This window comes from Sarcophilus harrisii, chromosome 2, assembly GCF_902635505.1.
Source record: "Sarcophilus harrisii chromosome 2, mSarHar1.11, whole genome shotgun sequence".
Lineage (NCBI taxonomy): Eukaryota > Metazoa > Chordata > Mammalia > Dasyuromorphia > Dasyuridae > Sarcophilus > Sarcophilus harrisii.
In genome coordinates this window covers 239,157,739-239,173,260 of record NC_045427.1, presented here as the reverse complement: position 1 = coordinate 239,173,260, position 15,522 = coordinate 239,157,739, and positions in this window count along the sequence as shown.

Here is a 15,522-nt window from a genome sequence, read left to right as displayed (position 1 = left end):
CATCCCCTAATCCCTCCTACAATTCTCTGTATATACCAATCATTGAGCCAGCACAGGAAAGTAGGAAGAGCCATTTTCCAAGCATATGCCCATAGAATATTGTCCAATCAGTAGTTAGTTTCAAGTGCTCAGCTGTGCTGACCTCAGTGCATCAAGTCAAGAGTTTCAGCCCTCTACAATGAGACAATATACCAAAATTTGTGGGATGCAGCCAAAGTAGTAATAAAGGGAAATTTTATATCTCTAGAGGCATACTTGAATAAAATAAAGGAAAGATCAATGAATTGGGCTTGCAACTTAAAAAGCTAGAAAAAGAGCAAATTAAAACCCCCCAATCAAATCCTAAACTGGGAATTCTAAAATTAAAAGGAGAAATTAATAAAATTGAAAGTAAAAAAAAAACTATTGAATTAATAAATAAAACTATTAGTTGGTTTTGTGAAAAAAAATTGATAAACCTTTGGTAAATTTGATAAGAAAAAAATAAAGAGGAAAATCAAATTGTTTGTCTTAAAAATGAAAAGGGAGAACTTTCCACTAATGAAGAGGAAATTAGAGCAATAATTTTTTATATAACTTTTTTATTGACAGAACATATGCATGGGTAATTTTTTACAACATTATTCCTTGCACTCACTTCTATTCTGACTTTTCCCTTCCCTCCCTCCACCCCGTCCCCTAGATGGCAGGCAGTCTTATACATGTTAAATATGTTATAGTATATCCTAGATACAATATATGTGTCCAGAATCATACAATTCTCTTGTAGGACAAGAAGAGTTGGATTCAGAAGGTAAAAATAACCTGGGAAGAAAAACAAAAATGCAAGTAATCTACATCCATTTCCCAGTGTAAATTAGAGCAATAATTAGGAGTAACTTTGCCCAACTTTAGGCCAATAAATTTGATAACCTAAGTGAAATGGATGACTACCTTCAAAAATATAGGCTGCCCAGATCAACTTAGGAGGAAGTAAATTGCTTAAATAGCCCCATTTTGGAAAAAGAAATAGAAAACAAGCTATTAATCAATTCCCTAAGAAAAAGTCCCCAGGACCAGAAGGATTTACATGTGAATCCTACCAAACATTTAAACAATAATTAACCCCTATGTTATATAAACTATTTGAAAAAACAGATAATGAAGGATGCCTACCTAGCAAATTCCTTTTATGACACAGACATGGTACTGATACCTTAATCAGGTAGGTTGAAAACAGAGAAAGAAAATTATAGGCCAATCTCCCTAATGAATATTGATGCAAAAATCTTAAATAAAATATTAGAAAAAGATTACGGAAGATCATCCCCAGGATAATACACCACAACCAAATAGGATTTATATCAGGAATGCAGGGCTGGTTCAATATTAGGAAAACAATTAGCATAATTGACTATATCAGTAAACAAATTATCAAAAACCATATGATCATCTCAATATATGCAGAAAAAAGCATTTGATAAAATCCAACATCCATTCCTATTAAAAATAATAGAGAGTGTAGGAATAAATGGACTTTTCCTTAAAATAGTCAGTAACATTTATTTAAAACCATCAGTAAGCATCATATGTAATGGGGAAAAACTGGAACCATTCACAATACAATCAGGAGTGAAACAAGGTTGACCATTTTTACCATTGCTATTCAATGGTGTATTAGAAATGCTAGCTTTGGCAATAAGTTGAGAAAGACATTAAAGGAATTAGAGTAGGTAATGAGGAAACTAAATTATCACTCTTTGCAGATGATATGTAGATACATTTAGAGAATCCCAGAGATTCTACTAAAAAAGCTATTAGAAATAATCCACAACATTAGCAAAGTTGCAGGATACATAATAAACCCACATAAATCCTCAGCATTCTTATGTATCACTAACAAAATCCAACAGCTAGAGATGCAAAGAGAAATTCCATTTAAATTAACTGCCAATAGTATAAAATATTTGGGAATCTATGTGCCAAGGGAAAGTCAGAAACTATATGAGCAAAATTACAAAACACTTTCCATGCAAATAAAGTCATATCTAACCAATTGGAAAAAATATAAAGTGCTCTTGAATAAGTCTGAGTGAATATAATAAGGTGATGATACTATCTAAACTAATCTCTTTTTAGTGCTATATCAATCAGACCCTCGAAAACTATTTTAATGACCTACAAAAAATAACAAATAATTCATCTGGAAGAACAAAAGATCAAGACTATCAAGGGAATTAATGGGGGAAAAATCAAATGAAGGTGGCCTAGCTGTACCAGATCTAAAACTATATTATAAAGCAGCAGTCACCAAAACCATTTTGTATTGGCTAAGAAATAGACCAGAAATAGATCAGTGGAATAGGTTAGGTTTATAGGACAAAATAGTCAATCACTTTAATAATATAGTTTTTGACACCCAAAGACTCTAGATTTTGGGATAAGAATTTACTATTTGACAAAACCTGCTGGGAAAATTGGAAACTAGTATTGCAGAAACTAGGCATTGACCCACACTTAACAACATACACCAAGATAAGGTCAAAATGGGTTCATGATCTAGGCATAAAGAATGAGATTATAAATATCTGAGAAAAACATAGGGTAGTTCACCTCTCAGACCTGTGAAGAAAGAATTTGTAACCAAAGAAGAACTAGAAATCATTATTGATCACAAAATAGAAAATTTTGATTATATCAAATTGAAAAGTTTTTGTACCAGTAAAACTAATGCAGACAAGATTAGAAGGGAAACAATAAACTGGGAAAACATTTTTTTACAGTCAAAGGTTCTTATAAAGGTCTCATTTCCAAAATATATAGAGAATTGACTCTAATTTATAAGAAATCAAGCTATTCTCCAATTGATAAATAGTCAATGGATATGAGCAGACAATTTTCAGATGAAGAAATTGAAATTATTTCTAGCCATATGCAAAGATGCTCCAAGTCGTTATTAATTAGAGAAATGCAAATTAAGACAACTCTGGATACCACTACAATGAAACAAATCAGTTCCATTTGTTCAATAATGAAGAGAGCCACCAACACCTAGTGAAAGAACTCATGTAAATGAGTGTGAACCACAACATAGCATTTCTACTCCTTCTGTTTTTGTCTGCTTGCATTTTTATTTCCTTCTCAGGTTATTTTTACCTTATTTCTAAGTCCTATTTTTTCTTGTGCAGCAAACTAACTGTATGGATATGTATACATATATTAACATGTTTAACATGTACTCATTTACCTGCCATCTAGGGGAGGGGGTGGGGGGAAAGAGGGGAAGAGTTGGACCAGAAGGTTTTGCAAAGGTTTTGCAAGGGTCAGTGCTGAAAAATTACCCATGCATATATCTTGTAAATAAAAAGCTATAATAAAAATTATTGAAAAAATAGTATAATATGTCAAATATGTCATTGAAAAATAACTGGTCTGGAAAAGTGAAAAGATATATTTTAGAATATTTGGACTATCAGGAAGCCACTATCAAAGAAAGAATCTAGATATCACAGTTCAAAAATTATCAAGGCAAACTGCCCCCATATCTTAGATCCAGAGTGTAAAATAGAAATTAAAAAAAAAATTCACTGATCAGCTCCTGAAAGAGCTTGCAAAGTGAAAAAAATTTAGGAATTCCAGATTAAAGAGAAAACACCTCAAGCACTCATAGATGGAGTCTTTGTCATTCCATTTAGGTTTTTCGTGTCCATTAGCAATTTCTAATTCATTTTACAGATGAGAAAACTCAGGTAAAGGGGACTAAGTAACTTTCCTAGGATTACAGAAATAACAAGTATCTGAGGCTAGTTTTTAACTAAAGAAGATGAATCTCTATGATGCCAGGCCTGGTACTTTATCCACCATGCCACCTAACTGGCTGTGAATGAGATTAGCTCTCCCATAAAATGGAAGCAGATAGTAGAAAGGATTAGCAACTAGAATCCAACAATTTTTTTTTTAACAAGAAATATACTAGTAACAGAAGCATACAAACAGATTTAAAATAAAGGGCTGGAGACAATTCTAATATGTTTCAGCTGTATTAACAAAGGGAGGAATTTGGAGAACAATTTGAAATTATATATATAACTGATGGACTATAAATTGTGTATACCCTTTGATCAGTAATACCACCACAAATACTATAACACAAATAGATTTTTAAAAAGAGAAAATTATTTATAGAAGCTATTTTTGTGTTGTCAAAGAATTGGGAAATAGAGGGGCTGCTAGTTAATTGAGAAATGACTGAACAAGTTATAACAAGATTGTCATAAAGTACTATTCTACTGTGCTACAAGGGATGATAAGGTGGGTGGTTTCAGGAAAAAAAAAACATGGCAAGACCTATATTAAATGATGCTAAGTGAAATGAGAATAACCAGAAGATCAAAGTGCACAGAAACATCAATATTGTAATGGTGATCACTGATGAACAATTTGTTATTCTGATTAACACACGACTCCGAAAAACTCATGATTAAAAAAAATTATCTACTTCTACAGAGAGAAGTGATGAACTTTGATTGCAAATTGAAGTATAGTTTCTTCCCTTTAAAAAAATCATATGGAAATATTTTTTCACAATTTCACATACATAATTGGTATATTGTTCACCTTCTCAGTGTGTGTAGGAGGGGACTGTAGAAAGGAAGAGAATTCAGATCCCAAAACTTAAAAAGAATTTAAAAAATAAGTTACAATTAAAAACAACATTAAAACAAGGTAAGGTTTTCAGTTGGTATAAAAAGAGCCAAAGGTATTTTGAGGAAGGAAGCAAAACTTTATAAAAGTTGCTTTGGTATGAGGGTTGTTGAATCATCTACAATGAGAATTCCACTGAAATTATGTAACATATATTTGTAGTAGAATCATTCAGCATCATTTCATCATTTTGTCATGTGAGTAGAACAGAAGGCAGTGGAGAGTTGGCATAATACAAGGCTGGGGCAAAGTTGAAAAAAGGGTAAAAGAGCAAGGAACTTGAAAGAAGAAGAAAATGCAGAGTTGAAGTGATTCATTAAGGGGCCTAGAAAGAAAGAGAGGAATATGTATTCAGTGAAAAAAAATGATGGTCTAGGAAAGAACTGATGGATGGATTGAGCTATTGAAGGTCTGTGTGAGGAGAAAAAAGATTATGGGTTGCAAGATAGAGGTAGTGGTGGAATGATAGATTGTCATAATATAAAGAAATTTCAAAGTCTATGAATATTAATGTAGAAAACTTTGGGGGTGAGTTCAATATCAATGATATGATCATATAGCAAATGAGAAGTAAAGTTTAGCAGAATGACGAAGTTGAAAAGTGGTAAGTTAGCATATATGAAGGAATATGTGATTTATATTGAATTTATATTAAAGAGTTCTAATATGGTGGCAAGAGTTGAGAAAGGAAAAAGATTGAGCTAGGCACGAACCTTATTGAGGAAGTAAAAAGAGTGCTTTGGAGATCAGTAGGAAGCATATCAAGAATGCTGACTGAGGAATAAATATGATAAAAATGGATTGAATGAACTTCAAAGGAAATTTCTGATGAATGGTAGCTGTGGGAATGTCTAGAAGTAGCAATGAGGAATGAAGCTTAATCCAGCTTCCATATTAGAAATCAAGGATTTGGAAATATGATTTAAGATGCAACAAATGCTAGAAAAAAAAGCATCAAATTACACTGTCATTAGGAGGAAATCAAGTCTTAGTGTAAGAAGATAGAAACAGTGGGAGTGCAAAAGATTTAAGAAGAAATTAAGTTTGTTATCTATGTAATATTTATCTATGTGAGAACATAGCGAAAGGGGTGATTAGTTTTAGAATGGAGCATTGGAGTTTGGGTTGAAGAATAGGGGAGTTGAGTTGGGAATAAAGGAGTAGGCAATGGGAGTTAGAAAACATGGTTTGTGCAATTATAGTCATGGGTTAAGAATCGCTAAGATACAGACTATCTTTTTCACACATTACTCACAGATTGATCACCAAGTTAAGTACAACAAAAATAATGAGAGGGTAAGATAAAAAAAAAAGGAAATGATAGAAATTGGTTAGATAAGGCAGTTCAAACCTAATGTCTTAGAAGTTTTAGCATCATCAGAGATCAAGGAACACAGAGATTAAGGAAGGAATAAATATGTTTTTAATTAATAAATAAATTTATTTAATAAATACAGTCATAAAATAACATTTTACAGTAGTGATGAAGGGAAGATAATGAAAGAACAAAGCATGGTAAATATTCATAGATAAATGTGGAGAAAAATAAAACCTATAAACATAAGAAAAGAAAGGAAAGGAAGGGATTTTGAACTAATTATTTAATTCAGAGAGGACAAAAGGAAAAGAAATGGGCCAATAGACACCCAAATAAGATAAAAAATAAGAAATCAATAATTTAAGTAAAAGTACCATGGAAAAGGATTAAAAAGAATTGGGGCATCAGGGAAATAGGATAAGAAAAATTACATTCAAGTAGTTTAAGCAAATACAATTTTGTGACAAAGTGACAAAGTGTTGATTTAAATTAAAAAAACAATATGGCAGTGGAAGAGATGAGAGGCCAGGGAAGAACTTCTGAGTTCAAATTCAAGGTTTTGGAATAGTTTGGCTTGGTAGTAAGATATAAAGTACCCTCTGGGTAGCTGAAGGGAGAGAAAAGATTGAGATCATGAAAGCTAAAATTTGATGAATTGATGTACTACTGAGGGTGTTTGAGGAGACATAGACATGTAAGTTGAAGGCTACATGTATGAGAACACAGTAGAGAGAGAGTGACTATGATCTATTAGATTCCTTGAGACAAGAGAGACAGTGATCTGATAGATAGTACATTGCTATTATAAAGATTTGGATAGAATAAAACCAACATTTTGAGTGAATTTCAAAGGAAAAAAAAGATCATTGAGGAACAGCAACAGAAAGTTTTGGAAGTGTTGATGCAATATCACATGCAGGTAAACTATTCCTGTTATTGTGTTTTGGAAGACCAACAAAAAGGTCATTAATGAATATTTTGGTCTTGGAGGATCATGTTTTCACAAGTGTAAAAAATGGAAATAATATAAAGTGAAGGGATATAGGATGATGTGAATGAATTAATAATATGGAGCAGGTTCCATAAAATACAATGAAATGGGAAGATAAAGAAAATATGAGTCATAGGCAGAGACTATTGGGGAGATATAGAAGAGGAAAAAGATTGCTTTTGTCCCTTCATATTCTACCTTGCAAGATATATTTACACATATAGTGTATTTCCTCCATTGTGAGTTCCACAAAGGCAAGGACTACATTGTTTTCATTTTAAAACATGGTTTTGGGTTTAGCTATTTAATTTATTACTTGTATATTGTACAGTGACATACACATAGTAGGTACATAAAAGATTTGTTGGATTGTATATGTGTTTTTCATATATTTTATTTTTTAATTGCAGATGTTTGAATCAATTTTACTTATATTATCACAGATTCTATCAAGAAGCCCTAAGGAAAATTAACAAAGTGTCAATATGCTATGCAAGTGAAAATATCACCATAAACACTTCTTATAACAAAACAATATCATGAAAACAGATAATTAGCAGTAAGCACAATATCTGCTATTGATAAAATAAACTAATTTTGCATATACTTCCAACATTATATCAAGCACTAAAATAAAATATATTCATACTTCACTTTACTGATGCATTATTTCATTTGTTGATATAAATAAAAACATGCCAGTAAGTGACTTAGCAATGAGGAAAAATATGAATCATATCTGCTTTGGAGTGATGTTCTCTTGAGATTATATTAAAATATTTAGAGTTTTTTGAGTAGTTATTTTACTTTTTCACTTATCTATTTAAATAAGATGCTTCTTTTTAATGCTAAGCATTTTATTTTGATATGTGTATTTGGGATTTTAGGTACTACAAAATAAAGAAATTAATGATTCCTATTCTAAATTTGCAGAGTAAAAACCCAGAATTTCAAATTTAAAAAAAATAAAATTCTCCTGTTGTCTTCTGTAGAAAAGAAAAATTTTGTAGGATGTAATCATCAGCCAATACCTAATCACCAATGTGAAAAGAACAGATAGGATTTACATATAGAAATCTAGAGTAGTTGGGTGTCTCTGAAGATGAATGCTGGCTCTTTCTTTATTCTTTCATTATGGGACACACAGGCTCTTGGATAAAGAATGCTACAAAAATATCGTCTATTTGTTTCACCATTTGGTGTGCTGCCCATTGATGATTAAAGAAGGTTTATATATAGTCAAATACAGCTTTTATGATGATACAGGCAGCCTCTCATCCTTTTTTTTTTTACTCCCTTCACTTTGGATTATGTTGCTTCAGTTATACTGGAAGTCAAAATGTTAACTAAGGACATTTGGAAGATGGATCTAAGATGGCAGAATATAAAAACACTCAGCTGAACTCTCTTACCATTCTCCTTAGAATGATTTTACAATTATCATCAAATCAAAATCTGGAGTGACAGAGCCAACAAAAGGTCAAAATGAGAAAATCTTTCAGCCTAAAACAACAATAGGAGGTGGGAAATGAAGATCAGCAACATGCAGAAAGTTGGCCCCCAACCCATGTAGATGAATTGCCAATAGTGGGACTATTGCTGCAACAGCAACAGTGTCAAGAGCTTTTAAACCAGAGACAGTAAAGGAATACAGCACGTGGTCAGAAAGAGATTACAAGGTACCCCTGTGCTAGATGTGCTGGATGCAGAATCAAATGGTTTTTGTCAACTCTATTGTTTATATTCAGTTCTGCATGACAGTTCAAGGGCAGAGAGAAGTTACCGTTAACATTAAGTTAAGGGTAAATGGAATCCCTGAGTGATGGTATCCCTCTAGGCCTTAAGGGTTCAAGGAAGTATTGTTTCTATTCCCAAAGAAGAGGGGGTCTGGAGAGCTGTATCAATTGATTTCCCAGGGGCCCTTCTTGATTAGGCAGAGTGTAGGAAAAAAAAAAGAGAGACCACACCTCTATCTGGAACACAACAACTTTTAAGCACTGAAAATTAACTCTAAAGGACAACAAAATCAAAATAGTTACAAGCAAAGCATCAAAGAAAAGTTTGCATTGGACACAAACCCAACAAAGATTTTTGTAAGAGCTTAAAATATTTTTAAAAAATAAATAAACATGGTAGAGTAAAACTTAAGTAAGGGAAGAAAGCAAAGAAAAATATCATGAAAAGAAAGTCAACAACATGGTAGGAGGCACAAAAATGCTGAAGAAAATAAAACCTTAAAAAAAACAGAATTACTGGGAAAAGATGTGCAACAATTTACTGAAGAAAAGGCCTATTTAGAAAAAGCAGAATTGGCCAAATAGAAAAAAAAAAGAGGTACAAAAAGTCACTAAAGAAAGTAATTCCTTAAAAATTAGAATTTACATGTGGAAACTGATAATTCTAAGAGGCATCAAAAACTGTAACAAAGTCAAAAGAAATTTTTAAAAAGGATGAAAATGTGAAATATCTCATTGGAAAAATAATTGAGCTGGAAAATAGAATGAGGAGAGATAATTTAAGAATCATTTGGATTACCTGAAAGTCATGATCAAAGAAAAAGTCTAGACATGATAATCCAAAAATTATCAAGGAACATTGTCTGTATATTTTAGAACTAGAGGGCAAAAGTATAATCGCAAGAATTCACTGATTACCATCTGAAAGATGTACCAAGATGAAAATTACCAGGAATATTATAGCCAGATTCCAAAGCTTCCAGGCAAAAGAGAAATTCAAGCATCATGAAAGAATTCATTAAAATATTGAATTTAGCCATAGTCAGGATCACAGAATATTTAGCAATTTTCTTGATAAAGGAGCAGAGGGCTTAGAAAATTATATTCTGGAACATAAAAGAAATTGAATTAAAACCTAGAACAACTAACTCAATAAATCTGAGTATAATCCTTCAAAGGAAAAAAAAATAGATGCTTAATAAAAATGAGGCCTTTATAGAATTCCTGATGAAAAGGTCCATGCTGAACAAAAAAATTTGACTTAAAAATAAAAGCCTTAAGGCTAAATCAATATAATAAAAAAATGACAATTTTCCTTTGTTGATTTACTTATTCAATGTTTTGTAATTGTATTCATGTTGTTCATGGATTTGTCTTGGCAGGTAGACTTCCAAATATTTTATATTATCTACAGCTATTTTAAATGGGATTCCTCTTTTTTTTTTTTCCTGCTGAACTGCCTTCATATGTACATGTATGAGAGATAAGGTATATGATTTAGAGGGAAGATTCTGACTTTGTATTGTTTGAATGGACAAGGATGGCAGAGTGAACCAGGAAATGGATTTGCAATAAAATGACCTGTATTCATTCAAATCACATATCAGTTACTGCTTCTGTTAATCACTTAATCATCTGATCTTTCTGGGCCTCAGTTTCATTTTAAAAATAAGAATACTTGAGTATATATCTGTTAAGTTCCCTTTAAACTATAAAGCTATAATTATTTTGAAAAGAAGATTTTACAGCCAATAGGTTCATACAGATAATGATGATAATAATTGTAAATGCTATTTGAATGTTAGTAGTTTTATAATAACAAACTACTAACATTCATATAGCACTTACAATGTATCAGGTCCCATGATTAGTGCTTTAATATTATTATCTCATTTAAATCTCACAACAACACTGAAGTGGGTGCCACTATACACTATTTATCTATGAGATATACATCAAGCCCTCTTTAGATACTTTTAAGATTAAGTTTCTTCAAAGCATACAATGCTTGGCTAATATTGCTATATTGTTTATCTCATACTTTTTATATACTTCCTATTGAAAATGGCACTAAGGCCATTACGACATGGGCAAAATCAACAAATAGATGAAAGCTTTTTGTTTTTATCAACAATTTCCTCCTTTTTTTGTGGTGCCAAAGAACTGGACTCATCAATTGGGGAATGGATGAGCAAGTTGTGGTATGTGAAATGTAATGGAATACTATTGTGCTATAAGAAATGATGAACAGGCAGATTTCAGGGAAAAAAAAACAAAAAACATGGGAAGATTTACATGAAGTGAATATGAATGAAGTGAGCAGAAGCAGAAGAACATTGTACACAGTAATAGCAACATTGTCAAAAGTCAGTTATGATAGACTTAGTTCTTCTCAGCAATATGACGATCCAAAGCAAACCCAAAAGGCTCATGATGGAAAATGCTATCCAAATCCAGAGAGAGAATTATGGAGTCTAAAAGCATATCAAAACAATTTCTTCACTTTTCTCATGGTTTTTTTTTCTTTTGTTCTGTTTCTTATTTCACAGCATAACTAATTTTAAAATGTTAAAAATGATTGTATAACCTATTTCTTGTATATTTCATGTATAATTTATATTGGATTGCTTACTGTCTTTGGGAGGAGGAAGTGAAGGGAGTGAGGAGGAAAAAATTGGAACTCAACATCTTATTAAAAAGTGAATGTTGAAAAGTATCTTTACATGTAATTAGAACAAATATTATTTAAAAATAATTTCCTGCTTGAAATGGTCTAGATATGTCATAGGTTGCTTTAGAGATCTTTTGTTTCTGGAACCCCAATGAAAGCTTCAGATCTTGATTGGTATAGTTGGGTCTAAGTAAATCACAAATCTGACCTTTGCTAGATTTTTCCTGAGCTATTGAATATCCTTAATTTAATTTCATTTACTTTATTTGGTTTTGACACATTTTGAAAGCATGCTTCACCTTCTATGGCACCCTATATCTCTCCTCATTTCTTTTTCCCTATGTGGTTTTAGGTTCTTGGAGGACAGAAATCTTGTGTAATATCACATTCAAGGATATACTTATCTTTTTAAATGCTAATAAGTGAAAAAGATGGCAAAACAGTAATCAAAGGAATTAAGGACTTGGCTTTTAAATCACTTTAATTCAACATTTATTAAATAAACATTATATGCAGAGTATAGTGATCCATTTTGAGAGACATACAAATTTTACCAAATGTGTCTTGCCAGCTTCAAGGAGATTATAGTCCTCTTCCCCTTTCTTGGAAATGCCATCTTTTTTTTTTTTTTTTTTTTTTTTTTTTTTGCTTTAAATGTGGACTCCCCCTCCCCCCAATTCAAATACCAAAGGACAGAATTGAGTAAATAGAATTCTCATGATAAAAAATAACAACAAAAATGCTCATGGACTTTGACTCAGGTAATTCAGAAGTTTATCTGTTACTTGACAAATTTACTACTCAGGATTGAAAATGCAACTCAGAAATGGGAATACATGAATCCCTTTAGATAAAGTATTTTAAACTCTTCATTTTTGCTTCCTTCCCGTCTTCTATGGCTCTGTAGTGGTTGTGGTACTCAGTTTTTCTGTTTGCTAGACAGCTTGGTGATGTTGCTGTAGTTTTTATAAATCTTAATATGCTTTGCAGAAGTAAAGGATGGCATAATTTATCACAGTTGAAAATGCATTTTGTTCAATGACAGTATAATTAGACATTCTTTTCAGCAGACACATTAAATATATACTTATGCATTAGAGCTCCTGCACCATGGATTACTTTTGTTGATTTATTCTTTATCCTTGGATTCTTGCCTGCTGATAGCCATATAAAAACACACTTCTATATATTTTTAAAAAGCAAAGAACAACTTCCACATATATATGTAGATGTGTTTGTATAACATGCATATGTATATATATATATATATATATATATATATATATATATATATACATATGCATGTGTTGTGCATACACACACACACATATATATATGCACACATACACTTAACATTGAGAACAGGATACAGAATGGCTTCATTTTTCCTATCTCAGTAAACATTAATTATGCAGTGATCAAAATAATTTCCCATGCATAATGCTGACCTCATTCACTAGAGGGCAACAAAACCTCAGCTTAAGGAACCTCCACCTTCTGCTTTCAATGACAGGCAACATTTAATAAGCTGCTGCATGGATTTTATAATGAATACCCTATTAATTTTACATAAGTGCAAAGTTACTTCTGTAAAGCCAGTTAGGCTATTGAATATACATGATCTGAGCTTCGCAACAGGTGCCAGGGATACTTATTCTAGTCATTGCCACCACTCAGGTGGTCCTATCAGTAGGTGTGTTCATTTGCGTGTGCATTATTGTTTGAGTGATGTTTCATACTGAGTTTCATTTCACAAAGACCCCTTGGAACAGTATAGCACCTTTGTAGCTCAAAACGTATGGATTTATCTACAGATCACAAAGCTAGCACTGTTCAAAAGACTTACATTTTACAGAAAGAAAATATTCTGTTCTCTTGACTGGGATTTTTTTGATCATGTGTTTTTTAGATGCGTCTTATAGTCTTAACTTTCTTATTCCTGCCTCTAAAGCATGCAGATTTTTTAGAGAGCAGGTGTCCTCTTAGCAAGACTGTATTGGAATCTTTCTTTGGCAGTCTAGGATATTTATTGGGGGATCCAAAAATGAGTTGATCTTATCCTTGCCAAAAAATGTTTGAAGCTAATTAGTTTACTGCTAGAGCTTATATTGATTTCACTAATGGAATTTTTAAAAGTTCACTTGACATAACAAAAATATGCTACAGGATCATCTTTCTAGATTGTAAAGAAGTGGTGCTTGTTTTGGTCTGTTGAGAAGAGCTTTATAAATGCTGAAAGATTTATTTCACAGACCCAGCCAATTGAAAAATAATTATACAAAGTTTTTCTATGTTCATAGACATATCTAAAATATCAGCAAATATTTTGGAAATGAAACAAAGCTTCAGTTTTTGAATATCTTGGTACAATCCTCCCTTTTACTCACAAAGACCAATTTTAGTTTCTTATATAATAACTTTTTCAGGCTGAGATGACTAAAGAATGATTTTCCTTTTTGGCTGAAGCATGACATTCTACAAACACCTTGGCTCAGCATTTCTAGGTTAGCTTCTGTATATAGCCCAGGCCTTTTTTCTCCTCCCTTTCTTTGGGAGTACTTTCTAAGGGTTGTTTGTGTGTTGATGTGGAGAATTGTATTGTTTCACAGTAGGAAAGAATAGAGTGGGGACAATGACAAATAAATGTATTTTTCTATTATATAGTTGACAGGCCCTTGGGACATAAAGCCAAAAAAAAAAATGTACAACCTTGACATATGTGCATGGCTCCAAGGGCTATTTCCAATGTGAACTTGGTGTCCTTATGCTCAAAGTCTTTAATCATCTGTCTTTGCTGAAACTGGTGAAGTCTTTGAGATACCCATTGGTGTCTTTTCTCTTTCCCTTTTTCTTTTTTTACATTTTCCAGGAAATAACATTTGGGGCTTGGGCAGTCAGTCAGTCAACAAGCATTTATTAAGTGTTTCTATGTGCCAGATGAATGTTTTGCAAACAGTGGCAATGGCAGCAATGGGTGAGCAGGTTACTGGTACCCTCATCTCAGCCTGAATGCCTTGTTAACGTGTCTACTTCATCCCCAAACACTGCAGCAGACAGGGCCCCTGCCCACTGAAGTATTTAACAATTTCCTTTGAAATGTAACTCATTATACAAAGCAGAACTAAATAAAAAAATACTCCAGAGAGGGAACAGATTGTTAGATATAGATTAGATGTGGAGCCTAAACTTTCACAAGCATTAAATATTTAACATAATCACACCACAGGTGACAGAAAGACGTCTGCATTGTTTAATTAGACTTAATTAAACATAAGGAAAAAAATCTAATAATAATTTAGGTCAAGATTTAAAATTGATTATAAAACCTCCCCCTTTTGAAGTACCTTTGTATTACATAACTATGTGTTTTTCCTTTGTTAACTAGAGAGTCAGTGTATAAGTGTTCAAATTCTGGGTAAAAGTTGATTAGACCACTAGAGATCTCACATGCTTAAATCAGTTGGTTGAAGATCAACTGATCTGTAGTTGTAAGTATGTAGTTATAGTCAATAATAATAACAATAGATATTCAAATTGTACTCTAAGGTTTGTGAAGCATTTTATAAGTATCATATTTTGTCTTCATAATAACTGTGAGGTAAATTCTATTATGATTACCATTTTCAAATGAGGAACCTGAGACAAAGATTACACGACTTAACCAGGATCTTTTAGTGAGTGTCTTAAGAAGAAAGTAAATTCAGTTCTTCATTCCAATATTCTAACTTGCCTTTACACCATCTGCCTCTGGTCTTAGGAACAATTCTTGGACTAAATACTATATCCAAGATCAGAGGTAATTCATTAAAACTCTGTTCCTCCTAATCTGAGAAATGAGGATCAATGATACAGAAACCACTTATCTCACAGATTGGTTGAGTGAAAAGTATTTTGTGAAGACTGCTTGTCAGTTGAAGAATTGTTGCCACAAAATTAGTTAGTGTTGATATGAATGATATGGGTAAGGAAACAGATCTAGGGAAGTACAGTTAATTGGCTAAGATCACACTGCTTTTAAGTAGCAAAGTCAGTACCCAAAAACCGGTCTCCTAACTTTTAAGTGCAATGCCTATTTTTGACCATTGCAACTTAAAAACAAACAAACAAACAAACAAACAAACAA